Genomic DNA, 20,357 nt, shown 5'->3' on the forward strand with positions numbered 1-20,357 from the left:
AATTATTGTTGTTATTATAATAATCAATGTTCTGAAAATCAGATCGGACTAGTTAGTCCGACCGGTTCAACTGCGAATCGGATGTTTTTACGGTTTAGTTCAACTTATAAAACTGCTAATCATAAAACCACCTGAGAACTATTGAACCGGCTGGTCGGATCGAACCGGAACCCGACCGATTTTCCTGAAACAGTGCCGTTTTGTGTTTTGTATAAAAATGAAAACGGGAAAGCCTTCAGATGTTAGCCGCCTCCTCCTCTCAAACGAAGCTCTCTTCCCCCAAAAACCAAAACCCTAGCAGTAGCCTCCACCGCCATGGCAAGGAGGGCTGTCTCCTTCCATCCGTCGCACTGTAGTCGTTCTTGAGCTCTCCAACCCCTGTTCACTCCAACTCCTCTCAACTCTCACTCTCTCAAGCGAAGCTCTCTTCCCCAAAAAGAAACCCTAGCTTACAGCAGCTTCCGTCCTCGTCTGGTCATCGTCGTTGTGCTCCAAGTCTCCAACTTCTCTCCTCATTAGGGATGGTAATGTCCCCCCGGGGGAGGGGTATCCGCGGGGATTTACCCGCCGGGGAGCAGGTTTGGGGAGTAATTTTTCCCCGTGGGGGCGGGTACGGGTAATATAATATGCTGAAACCCTAGCCCCCAACCCCAAATCAGTCTCAGTGCCTCTCTTCTCACTTCCCTCTCTATCACACAAGCCTCTCCCTCATTCAATCTCTCCAGCACCTTGCCACCTCCTCCTTTAGTCCTTCCAATCTTCCTTCTCAGAATGTCGCCGGCCTCCTCCTTCTGAGTCCCTCACATCATCGTCCCTGACCTTCCTCCGTCACAGCTGCCGCTCACTTCGTCGCTCACTGTTGGTTACTCATAGCTTCGCCGCCTCTTCCTCTGCTTCGCGACACCTCTGCCTCAGATCTGCTTCACAACGCCTCTACCTCAAATCTGCTTCACGACGCTTCTACCTCAGATCTGCTTCACGACGCCTCTGCCATAGATCTACTTCGTGACACCTCTGCCTCAAATCTGCTTCGCGACGCCTCTGCCTCAGATATGCTTTGCGACTTGCTTCGTGATGCGTCTACCTCAAATCTGCTTCGCAACGCCTCTGCCTCAAATCTACGTTGTCGACGGCAATTCTACTTCAGCAACACCTTTGCTCCATGAGGACTCTGCATCGCCTCTGCTCAGCAAAGCTGATGACGGCGCTGCTCCGTAGCCGGCCACCTTGTAATAAGTTGGATACTTCTGATTTTCTATTAATTGAGAATATATGTTCTGATTTTTATTTGATGAAATTGCTATGAAATTGGGATTAAGTTTTGAATTCTGTTAATGGAAATTGGGTTTAGGTTTAGGATTTGGATTCTCTTAATGTGAAATTGGGTTTAGATTTGGATTCTGTTAATTGATAAATTTGGGTGTAGAGTTGGATTTTGTTGCTGTAAAAGTAAATTTAGGGTTGTGATTCTTACTATAAAATTGGAAGATTGGATTATAAAACTGAGTTGATTGAGATGTCATTGTTCACTAGATTTTTGTTCTTTTTATTTTTTTCTTATTCGTTTCCTCTAAACCCGTGGATATCCGAATATCCGGCGGGTAGAAGGTCTCCGTTACCCATCACAGGGATGGGGCGGGATGGGGGAGGGTTTTTGGAGGCAGAGGCGGGGGCAGGGGCAGGGGGCATGTCCCCGCCCCATGGGGATCCGTTGCCATCCCTACTCCTCATTCACCAATCGCAGCTTCTTCCTCGTTGTCCGAAAAACAGTTGCAACGGCAAGAGGAAGAGGAGGAAGGCACCATGGAGTTTAATGTAATGGGAATAGAAGTGATGTCCTCACTCTCACTCACTCTCTCTTCCAATTTTGCACCAAATTGGTTTTTTCATTTTCCCCTAACAGTAACAACTCACACCTCAAAATCTCTTCTTTCTCTTTTGTTTATCTTCATTTTATCCAATTCTTTTCATTCTTTGCAGGATTCTTCTTCCAACAACTTCACTTTCAAAACTTCACCTAGGGTTCCACTTCGCTCTGCCTCTTAGGTCAGCTTCAACTTTATTATGCTCTAGTTCTTTACACATCCATTTGTTCCTACGTTTCTTTGTATCTCTAGTAAATTGCAGCAGAAAGACACAAAAAGAAAAAAATAAAATAAAAAGTGAATTTGTGATTGGTAGCAGTTGGTGGAATAAACAATTTGGGAAAATTATACTTGAAAATTTGGAATATGAGTTCATTGGAAATGACCTAGTTAACGATGTACATGATTTTAAAAGAGATTGAAAGATTCACACACTTAACAAGCGATGGTTCAATCATAGACTGAAGGAAGAGTTTGTGGTGCTTCATTGCTTGTTTAAGAACTAATCTTGGTGTGCACTGTGCCATTGAAAACAAAAAAAAATGCTTTCTGACTTAGGAGTTACGAATATTAATGTACAAGTTGTCTATCATTATGTTTCTAGTATTTGTTTGGTTGTAAAGTATGGAAGCAAAAATATGGTTCACTGGGGTAATAAGAATAGTCTCATAACTTGGATTATATGAGACAATTGATTTTCGAGTGTTGTTTTGTTTTTGTTTTAAGGTCCTGTTTTGTGCTCAATTTTCATTTTGTAAGAAACTGTTTGAGGTATATAAAATTTAAGAAGGAAGACTGTACCAACAGCTATTTTGTTGATGGATTCTAGTCCACCACAAACTAAACATAGAATAGAATTGAAGAAAGAAATCCTTCATTATTTTATCATTAGTCTGTTTTTGGCATTGCATATTATTATAGTTTGTTTGTTTGTTTATTCATTAAACTTTCATAGAACAAGTTGTTTATAATTCCCTTTTGTCTAGAATAAATTATTACTATTTGAGCATGCAAATACTTCATTTTCATTACTGAGACTTCCGTTATTATTTATATTGGCAATCTTGTTGAAATAAAAAAAATGCAGTGCCATGAGTGTTGAAAAGTTGTAAAAAATTGAAAAGAATTTTCAATAATAATATAACAAGTAACTAATTAAACCCTTTTTTATTAATACAAACCCCTATCCTTTGCACATTAAAAGATATTAAACTTATAATATGCTTCTGAACTAATGCCAATTGATCCACTTATTCACCTTTTATTTATTATTTTATTATAAAACGGTTATTCCGATTGGACCACGGTTGAATGGATTCGACCAGTAAACTAATAAACCAGTAACTAAAACAGTTCGATGATCAGTCCGATTTTCAAAACCTTAATAATAATAATAGTTAAAATATTAATATATGTTATTGATCCACTTATTGCCGTCGGATCCGTATAATCTTATTGTGGAGGGGCATTGAACGATCGGATTTCTGCTAGTAAAGAAATTTATTAAAAATTATCGCGTTGTAAGTATAGTTTCTAAACCAACAGAGAATCTTTTCGTACAAAAGTTTAGTTGTCACAAGTAACAAAAACCCCAGGTCGTCTTCTCAAGGAATTGCAAGGAATTATGATTTATTATTGGTTATGGAAAAGGTATGTTTTTGGGTTTTTGAAATAAGGAACAAGTAATTTAAATGACAAGAAAAATAAATTATAATTATAAAAATCTCTTGGCAAGGTATGAGAACTGGAAGTCCTATCCTAGTTATCCTTATCAGGTGTGATGAGAATTGGGTTTTAATCCCACTTAGTTAACCCTTACTAAACAAAGGAAAGTCAAGTGGACTAATTAACTTGATTCTTCAAGTCCTAGTCAACTCCTATGGAAAGACTAGCTTTAGAGGAATCCAAATCAATCAGCAATCCCAATTTCTAATCAACTGCTGAGTTTGATAACTCAAGTGTTACCAATTACTCAACCAAAGCTAAAAGAGAAGAAAATCTACTCGAATGAAAATAATTTGGATAAATCGAAAGCATCAATAACATAAATAGAACAAAATGATCTTATATCTGAAATACCTCAATTTATATAAAAATATCAATCCTAACATAGAAAAGTTCATAAATCAATTTGGAAGAATAAATAACAATTAAAGTAATAGAATAAATAATAGTAGAAAATAAATTAAAGGAACATTGAACCTGTCATTGAAGAGAAGTAGCCTAAACATAATAGAAATCCTAAATCCTAATCCTAATCCTAAGAAAGAGGAAAGAGCCTCTCTCTCTCTAAAACTACATCTAAAAGCTAAAATTATGAATTATGGAGTTGTATCTGTTGTATTTATGAATGGATGCATTCTTCCACTTTATAGCCTCTAATCTGTGTTTTATGGGCCGAAAATTGGGTCAAAAACAGCCCAGAAATTGCCCCCAGCGATTTCTGGTACGTACAGGTCGCTGCAAAGTCACGCGGAAGCGTCGTCCACGCGTTCGCGCAGATTGCATTTTTTCCAGGTCACACATCCGCGTGATGCACGCGTTCGCGTCGCCTGGCTTCGGGGCAGCTATAAAAAATTATATATCGCTGCGAAGCCCCGGACGTTAGCTTTTCAACGCAACTGGAACCGCGTCATTTGGACCTCTGTAGCTCAAGTTATGGTCGATTTAGTACCAAGAGGTCAGGCTGGAGAGCTTTAGCAGTTCCTTCAGTTTCTTGTATTCCTTCCACTTTTGCATGCTTCCTTTCCATCCTCTAAGCCATTCCTGCCCTGTAATCTCTGAAAACACTTAACACACATATCATGGTATCGAATGGTAATAAGAGAGGATTAAACATAGCAAATTTAAAGCCCAAAGAAGCATGTTTTCAATCATAGCACAAGATCAGGAAGGAAAATGTAAAACATGCAATTAGTATGAATAAGTGCGCAAAGACTTGATATAAACCACTCAATTGAGCACAAGATAAACCATAAAATAGTGGTTTATCAATCTCCCCACACTTAAACATTAGCATGTCCTCATGCTAAGCTCAAGAGAAGCTATAAAGAATGAAGAGGAATGGTAGAATGTATGAAATGCAACCTATTTGTATGAATGTAACTACATGCAGAATGTTTCTACCTACTTGGTTAAAAGTAAATAAGTTCTCCAAGACAAACATAAATCAAATTTCACTAATTCAAATTATACAATAAAAGACAAGTAAACTTGTAAGAAGACAACTCATGAAAGCAGGGAACATAGAATTAAGCATTGAACCCTCATTGATGGTGTATATGCACTCTAGTCTCTCAAGTGTATAGGGTAATTCACTCTAGTCTTCCCTAGTCATGCTTTCTAAACTTTGTTCTTCATCTAACCAATCAACAAATATTTAGTATACCAATGCAAACATCATGAGGTCTTTTTAGGGTTGTAATGGGGCTAAGGTAAGGGTGAGGATATATGTATGGCCAAGTGAGCTATAATATGAATATTTGACTAACCTAAGCTCTCACCTATAAACACACTCTATATACTTTTAAATTCATGCCTAGCTACCCAAAATTCCCACTTTTGCATTACATACTCATGCATCAACCTTTATTTTAATTTTATCGCATATGCATTGATCTTTTCGTTAATTTAACTTAGCATTGGGGTAATTTTGTCCCTTTATTTATTTACTTATTTATTGAATATTTTTTTTGGGATTTTTTTTCTCTTTTTTTTGAAGACATAAAGGCAAAAATAACATATCAATGCACATGAATTTTTAATTTTTCTAGTTTCACATGAGTAGGTACCCAAATTCCCGATATTTTATCAATTGTAAAAAAATAACACATTCCCTTATTAACCCATGTTCCCACGGTTTTCCCACACTTAATTGACACACAATTTCTATCTTAAGCTAACCAAAGATTCAATTGGGATATTTAATTATTTTTCCGCTTAAGGCTAGTAATGTGGTAAAATATAGAATAAAGGGAATTTAATAGGCTCAAAGTGGCTAACAAAGGTAATTGAAAGGGTAGGCTTATTTGGGATAAGTGAGCTAAACAAGTAATGGCCTCAATCATATGCAAGCATGTAAATACACTAAACATTGGACATATAGACTGAAACAAAGTAAAGATTGCAATCATAGAGAAGAGAACACACAAGAATAAAAATTTATGGTTAAATAATGTAACCATATAAATAAGCTCAAAATCTCACAGGTTGTGTGTTCTTAGCTATAATTCATGTTCCAATTTACAATCTTCAAACAAATTTAACATAAAAAAATTTTTCAATTTAAATTAGTGAAATACTATAAAAATTTCTTGAAAAAGAAAATATTACTTCAACCAAGTAGTAACTAAATGCATAAAATCAAACAAACATGCAATTAAACATGCAAATGCAACAATGAACTAACAAATAAAGTAAAATATTGGTGTTGAAAAAAAAGTAACTAACCCATGGAGATCGGTATCGACCTTCCCACACTTAAAGATTGCACCGTCCTCGGTACATGCTAAGATGTGCAAGTGGACGGGTTATTCCAACTGATACTTTTCTCCAAAGATTGTGCAGATGGACTTGTTTGTTGCCCCTTTGAGAAGCTTTCCCTTTTCCTTTCTCGGTGGCCAGCCTGAAAGAAGAGGAAAAAGAAGAAAAGTAACCCAGAAATAAAGATAAGAAAATAAATAAAATATGGGTGGGTAATGCTAAGTAATGGGGTCTTAATTACATGGTAGCTACAACATGCAAGTGAAAAAATAATAGAAGCACATGGCATACCAGTGGTGCAAAATTTGCAACAAAGGGAGGAGTGTGGGTAATGAAAGATAGTATAAGATCATGTCAATGCAAAAAGGAACACAGGTATCATAAAAGATTGGCACTGACAGCTAAATAATATCACCCAACAGTGTAAACAAGTCACTAAGTACCAAATAATACCAAAAAAGATATAACAGTTGAATAAGAAAATTTAACACCAATGGAAAAATAATAAAGTTAGAAAAGAAAATAAAAATATGCAAAAAATTAAAATGAAATGGATGAAAGTATGCAAATAAATTAAATAAAATAAAATGGAAGTGAAGAGGGATGAGAGGTTAAATGGATGAAGAAGAAGAAGGTAAGAGGGAAGGAAGAAGAAAAGATAGAAGAAATTAGGATTAGAAAAGAAAAGATAAGATAATTGGCGCTGATCTGGATAAGTTGTGCGACGCAGGCGACGCGGACGCGTGGGTGACGCGGTCGCATGCTGTGCAATATTTGTCAGGTGACGCGGATGCGTGGGTCACGCGATCGCGTGGCCTGATTTGTGCTATTGGCGCGAGTGCAGCCTCGCGTTCGCGCAACTCTCTGTTTCAAACTCATTTTGCCAAAATTTAGGGCGACGCGTTCGCGTGGTTGACGCGATCGCGTGAATGATCATATTTTAAAAATGAAGCGGACGCGTGGAGTACTCGTTCGCGTGAGAGGGCTTATGCTTCTAGCATCATTCCAGCCCAACTCCATCATAACTCTCTGCCATACACCTCTTTACGTCGATTTTGCGGGGCCACGTGTTCGCGTGGGGGACGCGGACATGTGGGAGGCTCTTTTTCAGAATGACGCGGACGCATCATTGACGCGGTCGCGTGGGCATGGTTGTGCCTAAGGCACGCCTCCAGCCACGCTTTCGCGTGACTTTCTGTTCAATTTTATTTTCTTCCCAACGCACCTGTGACGCGGACCCGTCAGCGACACTTACGCGTCACGTGCGTGTTTTTTTTATGCAATATGCAGCTGCAAATGCAGAATGCAGATGACTATGCAGAAATTATGAATGAACACGAGTGAAAATAAAATAAAATAAAACTAAGAACAAAAAGGAAAGAATATACCATGGTGGGTTGTCTCCCACCTAGCACTTTTAGTTAAAGTCCTTAAGTTGGACATTTGGGGAGTCCTTTGTTATGGTGGCTTGTGCTTGAACTCATCCAGGAATCTCCACCAATGTTTGTGATTCCAATGGCCTCCGGGGTCCCACACTAGTTGTATAAAGCCTTCAAGCAGGTTAAAGCAAGTGACAAGGTCCCAAGAGTGGTGATTGGTAGAATGAATTCCGGGGTCCCAAACCTTGCTTTTACACCCGTCTTCTTGTTGATCATCATGATTCTAACCGGGTGGTGAACAGTCGGAATTCTCACTCAGGCATCCAAACAGCTTCCTAGACCCATTCAATTTAGTATTCTTCCAACCTTGATAACTCAGCCGTGAGCTTCCTACCACAATGAACCTAGGATTGTGTTGCCAATCACTAACCATCTCCCTCTTACTCTTATAGCCACAAAGAGCTCTAAGTTGCCCATCCGTCTCAAGCAAAGCATATTCAAGTGAGATAATTAAGCTTGAGATGAGAGATTTACCCACTTGAATGAAGGTATGGATGGTGATGGCTTTGGGGGAGAGGTCTCCAACAATTTTAGCAAGGTGATTTCCAGCTCCATTCCCTTGAGCTCTTCCTTGACAACTTCCACTTCTATGCAAGCTTCTTCAATATCAACCTCTTCTTCTTGGTAGCTTTCTTCCAATTTGATCTCTTCTTCATTTTTCACCAAGGGTATGGGAGGTTGTGCTTCTTCTTCTTTGATCTCCATGTCTAGTCCAATGGGAGAGGATTCAAATGTTGATAAGAATTCATCAATGATTGAATCCATCTCTTGATCATCCCCTTCAAAGTCTTCAAACATGATATGCCTTGGAGGTTGTACACCCTCCTCAACATCAAATTCAAACTCCTTAGAAGGGGGCTCTATGACTGGGCTTTCCCATGGACGTTCCGCATCTCCTAAGTCTTCGACCACTTCTTCCTCTTCAATAATTCTGGCTTCCTCCAGTTGTTCCAGTACAAAGTCATGCTCCTTACTGTCCACTGGAGTTTCTAGTGTCTCCTTCATGCTACGTTCTTCATTAGATTCTCCACATGAAGCCATGGGGGTTTCTTGAGTGTTTGAACGTCTGGAAGGTAATCGACTTATTGCTTGCTCCAGTTGATAAAGGGTTGCATGAAATTTTTCTACTGTTTCCTTGAGGTGAGCCTGTGATTCTCGGGTCGATAGATATGGACATGGTGCATATGGAAGTGGTGGTTCTTGGGAGTAATTGGATTGAAATTGGGTTGGGTAAGGGTTAGGGTCATATGGAGATGAATGGTGATGGGTGGCTTGTGAGTATGGTGGTTCATAGCTATGTTGAGGAGGTGGTTCATAGGCATATGATGGGGCTTGCTGATAACTACAGGGGGGTCTACCATATCTATCATCTTGGTACGCACCTCGGAATGGCTCCTGACCATAGTAGTTTGGTGGGTGTTGGTTGTCACGAAAGGGTCTACCATAACTATTGTCTTGACATGCATTGTGGAATGGTCGTGGTCCATGGTATCTTGGAGGGTATTTTTGCCTAAAGGGTTGATAAGATCCTCGTGGTTCCTTCCATCTTTGATTGTTTTGACCTTGATGAATGTTCCTGTTATAGCTTCCATTCCTTTCAACAACATTAGAACCAAATTCAAAGCAATAGGGGTGAGAACTCATAATAGCTAATAAAAATTGAAAACAAAAAAAAAAACAAATAAACAAGCAAAATAAAATATTTACAATAACCAATAATAAGGCACACGTTTGCAATTCCCCGGCAACGGCACCATTTTGAACGATCGGATTTTTGCCAGTAAAAAAATTTATTAAAAATTATCGCGTTGTAAGTATAGTTTCTAAATCAACAGAGAATCCTTTCGTACAAAAGTTTGGTTGTCACAAGTAACAAAACCCAATAAAATTTATAATCGAAGTATTCAAACCTCGGGTCGTCTTCTTAAGGAATTACAGGGAAGTATGATTTATTATTGGTTATGAAAAAGGTATGTTTTTGGTTTTTGAAATAAGGAACAAGTAATTTAAATGACAAGAAAAATAAATTAATAACTATAAAAATCTCTTGGCAAGGTATGAGAATTGGAAGTCCTATCCTAGTTATCCTTATCAGGTGTGATGAGAATTGGGTTTTAATCCCACTTAGTTAACCCTTACTAAATAAAGGAAAGTCAAGTGGACTAATTAACTTGATTCCTCAAGTCCTAGTCAACTCCTATGAAAAGACTAGCTTTAGAGGGATCCAAATCAATCAGCAATCCCAATTTCCAATCAACTGCTGAGTTTGATAACTCAAGTGTTACCAATTACTCAACCAAAGCTAAAAGGGAAGAAAATCTACTCGAATGAAAATAATTTGGATAAATTGAAAGTATCAATAACATAAATAGAACAAAATGATCTTATATATGAAATACCTCAATTTATATAAAAATATCAATCCTAACATAGAAAAGTTCATAAATCAATTTGGAAGAATAAATAACAATTAAAGTAATAGAATAAATAATAGTAAAAAATAAACTAAAGGAACATTGAACCTGTAATTGAAGAAAAGTAGCCTAAACATAATAGAAATCCTAAATCCTAATCCTAATCCTAAGAGAGAGGAGAGAGCATCTCTCTCTCTAAAACTACATTTAAAACCTAAAATTATTAATTATGGAGTTGTATCTGTTGTATTTATGAATGGATGCATTCTCCCACTTTATAGCATCTAATATGTGTTTTCTGGGCCAAAAACTGGGTTAAAAACATCCCAAAAATTGCCCCCAGCGATTTCTGGTACAGGTCGCTGCAAAGTCACGCGGAAGCGTCGTCCACGCGTTCGCGCGGATTGCAATTTTTCTAGGTCACGCAGACACGTCGCTTGGCTTCGGGGAAGCTATAGCAAATTATATGTCTTTGTGAAGCCCTGGATGTTAGCTTTCCAACGCAACTGGAATCACATCATTTGGACCTCTGTAGCTCAAGTTATGGTCGATTTAGTACCAAGAGGTCAGGCTGGACAGCTTTAATAGTTCCTTTAGTTTCTTGTATTCCTTCCACTTTTGCATGCTTCCTTTCCATCCTCTAAGCCATTCTTGCCATGTAATTTCTGAAAACACTTAACACACATATCACGACATCGAATGTTAATAAGAGAGGATTAAACATAGCAAATTTAAAGCCCAAAGAAGCATGTTTTCAATCATAGCACAAGATCAGGAAGTAAAATGTAAAACATGCAATTAGTATGAATAAGTGTGCAAAGACTTGATATAAACCACTCAATTGAGCATAAGATAAACCATAAAATAGTGGTTTATCAGGAATTTATGGGAGACTGGTTTTTTTCACGTTTCTTATGTTGAAGTAATCTAGTGTCAGGGAGCATTGGTCAATGCATCGATCGAAAGATGGTATTCCGATACGCATACATTTTACCTTCTGGTTGGTGAGTGTGTGCCGTCACATTAGAAGACTTGGCTATGATACTTGGTCTCTCGATTATTGGTTTTCCAGTGACAGGAGTGACAGTAAGTAGTTTTGATGCCCTAGAAGCTGAATGCTTGGATCAGTTTGGGGTGGCACTTAGGAAGGTGTAACACCCTAATTACCCTAAGCCTTACCTCATGCAGTAAAGCAAAGGTTAATCAAAGTTTACAATAATTCTAAGATCATACATATAATATATCGAAAGAAATCCACTATGTAAGATAACAAGACATATGTAGTTATATACGAGTATAATAATCATAAGATACTAGCCACAGCCCGCGGAGTTTAGGCTGACTAGTTAGATACTAACATACAGAGTTTTGACAATAAAACAGCTTATACAGAATATTTCTCGTAAAGTAAGCCTCTAAGGCAAAATAAAATACAAAAGTGAGAATACTAATAAGAATGAATAAAAAAACTCCAAAACATGATAAAGGTCCTCCGCTCTGTCACCATTAGGCAACTCATCGAGGTGGGTTGCGACCTGCATCTGAAAAACAACAACACGGCATGGAGTGAGAACCGGAGGTTCTCAGTATGGTAACAGTATCCAGTAATGTAAGATGTAAGACCCCAGGATGCTATAGGCAATTCTAGAGCTTCACACCAACATATATTCAAGCTTAAATGAAATAAATAACTTACACCGTAAACAAATAAACAGGGTTTTCTAAAATTAAAGGATTTCTAACTAGTACTAGTCACACCGCTGTATCCCACAGCCTTCGCCCACCTAACCTCCGTGCGATCCCATCGCCACCACCTACCCAACCTCCTCAGCACCAGACAAACACAGATAATGCAAGCAAGGAAAACATAGATAGTATTTAGATATATAACAAGTAATTCAAGAAGTAAGTAGGCATGTTATACAATTAGGCAAACCCAAGTAATCAAAGCAAGCAAGCATAAAGAAGATGCATATGATGAATGTCTGTCCTATTGGCTGTGATATCACATGTCGGTTATAGTGCCGAACCCGACACAAAATTCGAACGGCAACTTCCGGATTAGTCTCTCTGTTGTGCATACTCAGGAGGAATAATTCCGAGGGATAAGTGCCCTACGACCTTCTCCTTTCAGAGGAAAATGTTTCGAGGGAGAGTGCCCTACCACCTTGCAACCAGAGAGAAACCCATGCTCAGGAGGAATAATTCCGAGGGATGAGTGCCTTACCACCTTCTCCTTTCAGAGGGAAACGTTCCGAGGGAGAGTGCCCTACCACCGTCCTCTTGAGCGATAACTATGAGTGAGAAGCCCAGCTTCAAGCCTCACATCCGAACATAGGCAAGAGACTGCCATAGCCCCTACGACGGAGAACAACGCATATCATAATCACATATTCAATCTCATAGACCACTGCTCATAGCACACTTCCGCTCATACTCATTCCATCAACAGTAATCATAATGTTCCATTCCGAACTCATTGGTTCATCAGTTTCTCAATTTGTTGTCAGTAATCACCAAGTTCACTACTCTTCCTTCTCTCTCAACCAAACTCATCCTCAATACACCAGAAACCTAAACCTCCATTCTCTAAATTTTCAAAGTAAAACCCAAATTAAATCTCCTAGGACCTTTTCCCATGTTTTAATACCCAAAAAAGTAAGCCAAAGGATCTTAAATAGGTTTCCCAGAAGGTGACAAGCTTGTTGGGAAGGTGAAATAGTTAAAAACAAGAATTTAGTTGAAAAACAGGGCATGTGCGTACGCACAAGGGTGTACGTGCGCACGCCCAGGAAAGTTTTCAAATGTGTGCATACACATAGAGGTGTGCGTACACACAGGTAGTAAAATTTTCAACACTGTTCATTCACACAAGGCATGCAAACGCCCTCAACAGAGTGCACCTTCCAACGTGTGCGTGCGCACAGGTTGCAAAACTTCATTGGTTGTGTGCGCGCATAGGTCGTGCTAGCGCTCCCAACAGCAAGCCTTCCCCTGTGTGTGCGTGCGCACATAAACCAAAAATCATAAAACTCTGCAACATTGCAGAATTCATCATAAAGACTCATAATTCTCCTCATTCACCAATAACATTTTCACAACTCATCATCAATCATGAACAATACCAAAAACTCTCAACAAACATAATAATTCTCAAGATTCATCATCAAACCATTAGGCTCCCTAACATTTCACAACAACATTGCACATCAATAATTTCTCGTACATAGATCCATCACTTACCAACCATCATGATCATAAAAATCACCCAACACTTATCTCAACACAACATCAAAAATCCATCATCATGCTACATATACTCAAGTCATCATACCTCATATTCACCAACATTCAATTTTAATCCTATCCTAAGGTCCACTAGTCTAAGTGTCCAAAAATATTACATATTACATAGAGGAGACCGAAAGTATACCTTGGCCGCTCCCCAAAAAGTACACCACACAAAGATTGGAGTCCAACAAGCTTTCAACTCACCAACAAGCCACCAAAGCTCAAACTAACATCATATATATATCAAAATCAAAACCTAAGATACACAAAACAACTAAACACACGAGTTTAGTGAAATCTTACCTTACCCAACGAGATTAGGAGTAAAATTCAACAATTATCTGCTACTAGAAATCACCTAAACAAGCAAAACCACAAAATCTACTCAAAACAATAACCCCAAAAATGCAGAATTCTAGGGCTGGAAACTAGAGCTTGAGACACGATTTCTTACCAGATTTTATTAAATAGAAGTGAAGAGCTCGACAAGAGCTTCGCGTGGCCGCAAACGGCTCGTCAATTGGAGTCCGTAGCTCAAGTTATGGCTCCCGGAGGGTGGATGTGAATAGTGACATCTCCTCTTCTCCTATCTTCTCTCAAACCACGCCTCTCTCTTTGGGCTAGAAAATGAACTCAAAGCTCATTTAACTCACTTATATATGTTGGGCCTTGGGCCTGATTTGGGCCCGGTCCAACCCGTTAGTGTTTTAGGTCCGTTTGGCCCACTTTGGGCCAAAACCTTTAAGATTAGTGCCCGGTTTTCAATTCTAAAATTATTTTTTTTGTCCTTTCAAAACAATAAATCAATTTTTAAAAATCTTATTTTTCAAAATACACGGTACTGGACAGACTAGAGCTGGTACTGCCAGTTTAAGCGCTAGTATACATTTTTACAAAATTTTTTTTAAAAAGATACATTTTCCAACTCAGAAAAATTCATTGAAATCAAATTTCAGCTTTATATTTTCAAATTAAAACTTCTAAATTTTGAATCTAATTCGGGCACTAAAATTATGATTTTTATTAAAACGGTTTTATGTGAAAAACTCCGATTCTTACAGAAGGCGGATTGCAGAGGTAGTTTTATAAAGTTGACGTGGCTATAGAATCCGAAAGACTGTTTAGTCTTGAAGGATAAAATTGAAATTCAAAGGTACGTAAAGTGCCACATCATGTTGTTATTCAAGACGATCCTGTTTGGAGACAAGTATGGGATAGCGGCGCACTAAAAATTTTTTCCTTTGCTGCGGGACTTTGCTAGAATCGGTGAATTCAGTTGGGGATCGACTTGCCTGGAACACTTGTTACAGATCTCTTTGTAGGGCATCTCATTTTGACTATAAGGAGGTCGATGGTCCACCAACACTTTTGCAAATCTGGGCATGGATCCATTACCGTTTCTTGTGTCGATTCTTGTCAATCCCTGACTTTTTCCACTTGCAAACAGGTAAAATTATCTAGCAACAACTTCAGCTATATGTTATCACCGTATCTTAATGTTTTAGTTTAGCGTTTGTTAACAAAATAAATGATATCTGGTGGCGTAATTGAGAACATACTGAATGACCATATAGATTTCATTCTCTTGCTCACTTTAGGAGGTCGTTAGATGAACTACAAGAAGGCCAAGTATGTTTTCATGATACAAGTCTCTGTCTTTGGTACGACCTTGTTATTAACAAGTGCTTAATTATGTGTGTCTGTTATGTGTGCAGTTTATTTGAGAGGCTTATGGTGTTGGTCTAATTGAGCCAGACGTGACTCCGACAGACATTCGTCAGCATTCAATAGTGTAGAGTGCTTCAGTACCGTTGATATCATTTGAATGCATTGAGTGACATGCAAATGACAGGTATAGGCGACAGTTTGGTTTAATCCAAGGCGTTCCTCATCAAGAACGGAGTCTAGAATGAGCAACGAGGAAGTCCTGACTGGCCCTAAAAATCTTGACTGGTCCTCCGAACATTCATTCTGGGTATTGCAATGGATGAACCGGTTTAGTCATGTTTTTGCTGATCTTTCCGTGCAAGCACTGCATTCCCTAGAGTTTTACATGTACTAGTACCGCAGAAAATATGGCCACCACTTGAACTTGTCAATTTTTATGGAGTAGGATAACCAAGAGGACAATCCAGTAGGTGATAATGAGAATCAAGTGCCACAGACACCTTCACCACCACAGTCACCCCCCACCACCACTGCCACCCCCAAAACCACAACAACAAGCCACGATAACACAAGAACCAGCTCAACATTCCTCGAATCCATATATTCCTCAAACATATTACACACTGCGGTCATACCCATTTGATCAGTAATATTGGAGGGTTCCACAGTTTGACACAGGAGATGGAGCTTCATTTAGCTAGCTACTTGGGTTCATGGCTTCATACCAAGGCCAATCACAATCTAGCCATCAGCCTGGTGTGATTCTGGGTAGGTATTCTTTGGACTTGAGAAGTCGACAACGCCTGGGAGCACGCAACATTCGAGTGTCCATCTTATTCAAGAAGCGTGTCATCCATGGGCGACCTTTGGTAACTCGTCTAAGGAACGGATTTGGTACGAATCGAGGTCTGTGGTAAGTAGGCCATGTTGCGGGATTACCTAGAGTCTTAAAACTAGCTCTGTATACTCTTTGAACTTGGTCCATCTTATAAACTTCATGAATATACACTTTCCAATCTAGCCGTTGATTCACACAACATGCAAGTACACGTCGACATGGAATCCGGTCCACTTGAAATTTGCCATAGTCACAATGTTGACAACGTAAGTCAACATTGTACTCCATCCCACTAGGAATCTCACGCACTTCAAAAATCTCGCTCTGCTTGTCGAAACAATTAACTTGGATGTTCCCTGATGCACGTTGGTTTGCATGAAATTTTTAGGTCACAAGCTCAAAAAAATATGACCAGCATTAATGCGAGCCTCATCAGCCTCGGCTCTTTTCTTGGTAAATAACTCATTAAGTCTGTAAAATGTTGCCTTTACTAGTGCAGTCACAGGGAGATTGTACACCCACTTCAAGACTGAATTGATGCACTCCACTAGATTCGTTGTCATATGATCCCATCGGTAACCACCATCGAATACTAACACATACTGTTCACATGGAATACGGTTTAACCAGTTAGTGTAAGCCTCACTCCTTTCTCATAAATGCTGATAACACATCTCGTATTCTCGCACCGTCCTCAAATATCCTACAATATAATACAGACATGCACAAATACCATGTGTAAATGAGATTCATAACAATTACAACTCTAACAACAACAAAGTTTAATATATTCATATTTACCTATGTTGACGATGAGCTTTTGCAAGTACGGTGCTTTGAACTTCCTCAGGAAGTTCGACTCTATACGCCTGATGCAGAACATGTGAAAAGCTCTAGGAGGCAACCAAGCTCCATTACTACGGGCAATAACTGAACTGATGGAGTCGTGTCGGTCAAAAATAAGTCTGACACCATCCCGAGTCACCACATGTTATCGCAAGTTACTAAGAAAAAAGTGTCGCACATCAGAAGTCTCTCCCTCCACAATCGCAAATGCAATAGGCACGATGTTATTGTTACCATCCTGTGAAACTGCAACTAACAGGCAACCCTTATATTTTCCATACAAATGTGTCTCATCTACCTGGACAGCTGGTTTGCAATGTCTGAATGCTCTAATGCAAGGGTAATAACTCCAGAAGACTTGATGTAATACCCAGATATCAGTAACCAAGTCATCACTCTAATATGTTGGCATAGTTTCAAAGTGGATGGCAGCTGATGGCTCCTTGTGACACATGGCCTCAAACCATATTGGCAAAACTTTCATACGATGCTTTCCAACCTCCGAATATTTTTTCACCTCCTTTTACTTTGCCCAACCATGCTTTGTGATAACTGATAGTGTAATTGAACTTCGACTATACTTCCGCAATAACTGATTTCACCTTTATCGAGGGGTCAATCTCTACCAACGGCTTTATTGCTTCTGCAATTGTGTTAGAATACAACTGCGAATGGTCTTGAGAAATGGTGGCTCTGGTACAAGTGTGACTACCAATATACGTCCTTATAATTCAACAGTACTTTCTGCAGTTCATGCTAACCCTGATTAGCCAATCACAACCTGACCCATACTGTGTATACTTGGCATAAAATGTCAACAGTTTTGACTCATACACCCGATAGTCTATACCTCTGCGGATGGTATAATCTTTCATCGACATGATGACAGCTTTCCTAGAACTAAATTCCATTGCCACAACAAATTTACCATCCGCCACAACAAAGAGTTCTGCTACAACGACACCATGCGATAAATATTTAATAAATAAATATTAAATAAGTGAAATCTGTCGATAAATTATATATCATTATGAACTTATCTTATATTTATACACATCCTGAATAAATATTCACTAAATTAACATAAATATATACATATATTTATTTAGAATCTTGTATCTTGTACAACATCAAGAAAATAAATACGTAAATAAATAAATACTAATTAATATTAACTAAATAAATAATAAAATACAATCTTATTTTAAATTTAACTAAATAAAGACATAAACAAATGCTAATTAATTATATTTTCACATGTCACATAACTAATTAATCCATTAATAATATAATAAACAACAAAATTCTAATCTCTAGGACAAATATTCAAATTACTTACCTGCATTCATATATTCAGGAAACTTTGGTGTATGCATAGCCTCCAAATCCAACGCGCGCATCAAAGATGGCTCCTCAAACGGATGTTGGTTTGTTAGTGCATTTACCGCTTTTGTCACATCTACCTCCATAGTGCCGTCAGCTTGATCTTCGTCTCCATCTGGACCAACGACCTCGTAGTTGCTTTCAAATTCTTCCTCACTGTCATTATTGTAATCTTCCCGTTCAATATTTTGATCAGCTTCAGATTGTTCGAACTTAATATACAACTCAATGAACGACATTTGGGAGTGACTTTCAATATACATTGAAAACATCTCTTGCATGCTCGCTTCATCAGTTATATATTTGGTTTGAAATTGAACAAATCCGCCAAATACTGATATAGGATATCTATATAAAATATATGACACTCTCCTTGACATTTGAGAATCTATCTTCTCACAAATCACACCTTTTAGTTCTTCAAATGAGACTGTGAATGAAATAACAATATCTAACGGATTCTCACATACAAGTTTCACTTCTTCAGATGTTTGTAACAAAATCTGACCAAAATAATATATTTTTAATACAACTCTATCATCTATTTTTTTCCTCACTTAAAAATGAATTTTAATGCTGTAATATTTTGAACAGAGACAAAAATCTAGCCACAAGAATAGAGAACACTCGGGGGCCAAGGAAAGAAGACTCGGTGAAGAAGAAGAAGAGAGATCTCGGCAATTAGGTAATGGGCTGAACGTGTGTATATATATATATATATAAGTAAAGAAATCGGATGGTCTGATTTTTATTCAACAATTTAAATGATTTTTTTAAAGCAAATCGGATGATTTGATTTGCTACATCAACGATTAAATTTTTTTTAATATGCCTGTAATCGAACGGTTCGATTACTCATGCAAATTCAAAATTTCAATTTCATACAAATTGAACCGTCCGATTTGTGTCCCTATTTTCACCATCAAATAAATCAGACCGTCCGATTTCTTCTACGTTAATTTTAAAACCCAGCCGCCACATCTGTGTCTAACACACCCAACCTTCATAACCAAGCATAACTCACATAAATTTTTCATATAAAAAAAATGAGCCTCAAAATGTATTTACAATTATTGAACTAATTTTTTATTTTATCAACAACTTATGTTTTTTCTAATAAATCACTAATATTATATATATTGATTGTTACACGACATTTTGCTTGCGTACCTTTTAATGGTTTAGTTTTAAGCAACTCATTTGAGTTTAAAGTTGTGTATTTAATTTTCATAATCTTTATTTTTTCATTTTAATAAAAAAATTTAAATTACTTTTTGTAATCTTTGCTTTATGAATTTTGTACTTAATACATCGACAATCTTTTTTTAATACTCAAAAAATATTCAATATAAATTTATTCTCATTGATTGTTATTAATTTGTCATCTTATTAAAAATAAAATAATTATTAAAATTATTGAGTTAATACTCAAATTGGTCCACAAAATTACACTCGCATCTCAAATTAGTTTTTACAATTTCAATTTACTCAATTTAATTCCTGAAATTGACATTCATGACTCATATTAATTTCTCAAATATTTTTTTTACAGCATGTTGACATGACATATAAATATGACATACTGATATGGATCATCAATGTCACGTGTTAGAAAATGGTTCGACCATATGTAATCGGATGATGACATGTCAGTTAGTGATACATGGTATATTAATGTGGATAGTGATGTTATGTGATAAGAAAACAATTGTTCATGTGTTGCTTTATGATTTACCTATGTGTCAATGACATGTCATCATTGTAAGTGACTCGATTTAATTTCTAAATTTGCTAAACTAGTCAATTTAGTCTCTAAACTTAAAAGTTGTGAGCTAAAGTGGTCGCTTCACAAATATGTAAACAATAAAAAAGTTTAATATATTTAAAAAAATTAAGAATTTTGATTCGTTTAACAAAATTTAGGAATTAAATTAAGCCACTTGTAATGATGTCATTTTGTAACACCTGAACAAATGATAATTAAAGTATTATGTGGATAAACTGTATTCTGCCATGTTGCACCACTATCCATATTGATATGCCACATGTCACTATCTAACATGTTATCATCCCATTAAGTATGATCAAATCATGCTCTGATATGTGGCACTAGCGATCCACATCAATATAT

At 37.6% G+C, this 20,357-nt stretch overlaps 3 long non-coding RNA genes across 3 annotated transcripts; 2 read left to right on the forward strand and 1 right to left on the reverse strand.

The window, feature by feature from the left end:
• On the reverse strand, positions 402 to 1,848 carry LOC107642012. Its single transcript, XR_001620573.2, has 3 exons — positions 1,725 to 1,848; positions 737 to 742; positions 402 to 503 (listed from the first exon to the last, which is right to left on the reverse strand). It is a non-coding gene; the product is annotated as an uncharacterized LOC107642012 (long non-coding RNA).
• LOC110262973 lies at positions 1,752 to 2,161 on the forward strand. The gene is made up of 2 exons (XR_002347984.1): positions 1,752 to 1,902; positions 1,981 to 2,161. It is a non-coding gene; the product is annotated as an uncharacterized LOC110262973 (long non-coding RNA).
• LOC110272280 lies at positions 11,165 to 15,041 on the forward strand. Its single transcript, XR_002363436.1, has 2 exons — positions 11,165 to 11,349; positions 14,556 to 15,041. It is a non-coding gene; the product is annotated as an uncharacterized LOC110272280 (long non-coding RNA).

This window comes from Arachis ipaensis, chromosome B05 (genome assembly GCF_000816755.2).
Source record: "Arachis ipaensis cultivar K30076 chromosome B05, Araip1.1, whole genome shotgun sequence".
Classification (NCBI taxonomy): domain Eukaryota; kingdom Viridiplantae; phylum Streptophyta; class Magnoliopsida; order Fabales; family Fabaceae; genus Arachis; species Arachis ipaensis.